Source organism: Arachis stenosperma, chromosome 5 (assembly GCF_014773155.1).
Source record: "Arachis stenosperma cultivar V10309 chromosome 5, arast.V10309.gnm1.PFL2, whole genome shotgun sequence".
In the NCBI taxonomy this organism is placed as follows: domain Eukaryota; kingdom Viridiplantae; phylum Streptophyta; class Magnoliopsida; order Fabales; family Fabaceae; genus Arachis; species Arachis stenosperma.
In genome coordinates, this window is record NC_080381.1 from 39,110,140 (window position 1) to 39,113,103 (window position 2,964).

Genomic DNA, 2,964 nt, shown 5'->3' on the forward strand with positions numbered 1-2,964 from the left:
AATCAAATCTTTTTCAAATCATATCTTTTCAATCAAATGTTTTCAAAATCAATTTCTTTCCTTTTTCAAAGATACTTCCTAACAATTAATGATTTGATTGAACATCTCAAATTTGTTACCTTTTCTGTTGAGAAAGGTTTAATGTTTGAATCATATCTTTTCTTGTTAGGCAAGTCACTAATTTTCAAAATCAAATCTTTTAAAATTATTTTCAAAACATATCTTTTAAAATTGTTTTCAAATCATATCTTCTCAATCACATTTTTTTTAAAACCAATCATATCTTCTCAACCACATCTTTTTCAAAATAAGTTTTCAATCAAATCTTTTTGATTTCTAATTTCAAAATCTTTTTCAAACATCACTTGATTTCTTTTCCACTTTCAATTTTCGAAAATTATCAATCAAATTTTCAAAATATTTTTAAAATCCTCTTAATTTAATTTTCGAAAATCCTCTTCCCTCTCTCTCACATCCTTCTATTCATGGAGTACTGCTTCTTCTTAATGCACAATTCGAACTCTATCTCATCAAGTTCGAATTCTTCTACCTTCTTTCTTCTATTTTTCTTTTCCTCTGACACTTCAAGGAATCTCTATACTGTGACATAGAGGATTCCACATTTCTCTTGTTCTCTTCTCTTTCATATGAGCAGGAGCAGAGACAAAGGCATTCTTGTTGAAGCTGATCCTGAACCTGAAAGGACCTTGAAGAGAAAGCTAAGAGAAGCTAAAGCACAACTCTCTGTTGAGGACCTGACCGAATTCTTCAAGGAAGAAGAACCCATGGCAGCCGAAAACAACAACAATGCCAACAATGCAAGAAAGGTGCTGGGTGACTTCACTGCACCTACTCCTGATTTCTATGGGAGAAGCATCTCTATCCCTGCCATTGGAGCAAACAACTTTGAGCTTAAGCCTCAATTAGTTTCTCTAATGCAACAGAATTGCAAGTTCCATGGACTTCCAATGGAAGATCCCCATCAGTTCTTAGCTGAATTCTTGCAAATCTGTGACACAGTCAAGACTAATGGGGTTAACCCTGAGGTCTACAGACTGATGCTATTCCCTTTTGCTGTAAGAGACAGAGCTAGAATATGGTTGGATTCTCAACCTAAAGAAAGCCTGGACTCTTGGGAAAAGCTAGTCAATGCCTTCTTGGCAAAGTTCTTTCCACCTCAAAGATGGAGTAAGCTTAGAGTGGAAGTCCAAACCTTCAGACAGAAGGATGGAGAATCCCTCTATGAAGCTTGGGAAAGATACAAACAATTAATCAGAAGATGTCCCTCAGACATGCTTTCTGAATGGAGCATCATAGGTATCTTCTATGATGGTCTATCTGAACTATCCAAGATGTCTTTGGATAGCTCTGCTGGAGGATCTCTTCATCTGAAGAAGACGCCTGCAGAAGCTCAGGAACTAATTGAAATGGTTGCAAATAACCAATTCATGTACACTTCTGAAAGGAATCCTGTGAACAATGGGACTAGTCAGAAGAAAGGAGTTCTTGAGATTGACACTCTGAATGCCATACTGGCTCAGAACAAGATATTGACTCAACAAGTCAATTTGATTTCTCAAAGTCTGTCTGGAATGCAAAATGCACCTGGCAGTACTAAGAAAGCTTCATCTGAGGAAGAAGCTTATGATCCTGAGAATCCTTCAATGGAAGAGGTGAATTACCTAGGAGAACCCTATGGAAACACCTACAATTCTTCATGGAGAAATCACCCAAATTTCTCATGGAAGAATCAAGAGAGACCTCAACAAGGTTTCAACAACAATAATGGTGGAAGAAACAGGTTTAGCAATGGCAAGCCTTTTCCATCATCTTCTCAGCAACAGACAGAGAGTTCTAAGCAGAGTACTTCTGACTTAGCAACAATGGTCTCTGATCTAATCAAAACCACTCAAAGTTTCATGAATGAAACAAGGTCCTCCATCAGAAATTTGGAAGGACAAGTGGGACAGCTGAGCAAGAAAATTACTGAACTCCCTCCTAGTACTCTCCCAAGTAATACAGAAGAAAATCCAAAAGGAGAGTGCAAAGCCATAACCATGGCCGAATATGGAGAGGAAAGAGAGGAGGTGGACGCCACTGAGGAAGACCCCAATGGGCGTGCACCAATCTCCTCTGAGTTCCCCAATGAGGAACCATGGGAATCTGAGGCTCAAAATGAGACCATAGAGATTCCATTGGACTTACTTCTGCCTTTCATGAGCTCTGATGAGTATTCTTCCTCTGAAGAGGATGAGTATGTCACTGAAGAGCAAGTTGCTAAATATCTTGGAGCAATCATGAAGCTAAATGACAAGTTATTTGGAAATGAGACTTGGGAGGATGAACCACCTTTGCTCACCAAAGAACTGGATGACTTGTCTAGGCAGAAACTGCCTCAAAAGAGGCAGGATCCTGTGTGATGGATTCATAGGAAATTCATAACTTTAAGGCATAGACACTAAGACACTAATGATCACAAGACACAAACATGGACAAACATAGGCATTAATTTTCGAAAAACAGAAAATAAAGAACAAGGAAATTAAAGAACGGGTCCACCTTAGTGATGGCGGCTCTTTCTTCCTCTTGAAGATCCTATGGAGTGCTTGAGCTCCTCAATGTCTCTTCCTTGTCTTTGTTGCTCCTCTCTCATGATTCTTTGATCCTCTCTAATTTCATGGAGGATGATGGAGTGTTCTTGATGCTCCACCCTTAGTTGTCCCATGTTGGAACTCAGTTCTCCTAGGGAGGTGTTCAGTTGCTCCCAATAGTTTTGTGGAGGAAAGTGCATCCCTTGAGGCATCTCAGGGATCTCATGATGAGTGGGGTCTCTTGTGTGCTCCATCCTCTTCTTAGTGATGGGCTTATCCTCATCAATGGGGATGTCTTCCTCTATGTCAACTCCAACTGAATAACAGAGGTGACAAATGAGATGAGGAAAGGCTAACCTTGCTAAGGTAGAGG

At 39.4% G+C, this 2,964-nt stretch overlaps 1 non-coding gene across 1 annotated transcript; it reads right to left on the bottom strand.

Moving 5' to 3' along the window:
- Positions 1–1,190: 1,190 nt before the first annotated feature.
- On the bottom strand, positions 1,191–1,298 carry LOC130984227 (small nucleolar RNA R71). Its single transcript, XR_009088174.1, has one exon. It is a non-coding gene; the product is annotated as a small nucleolar RNA R71 (small nucleolar RNA).
- Between the last annotated feature and the right edge of the window lie 1,666 nt (positions 1,299–2,964).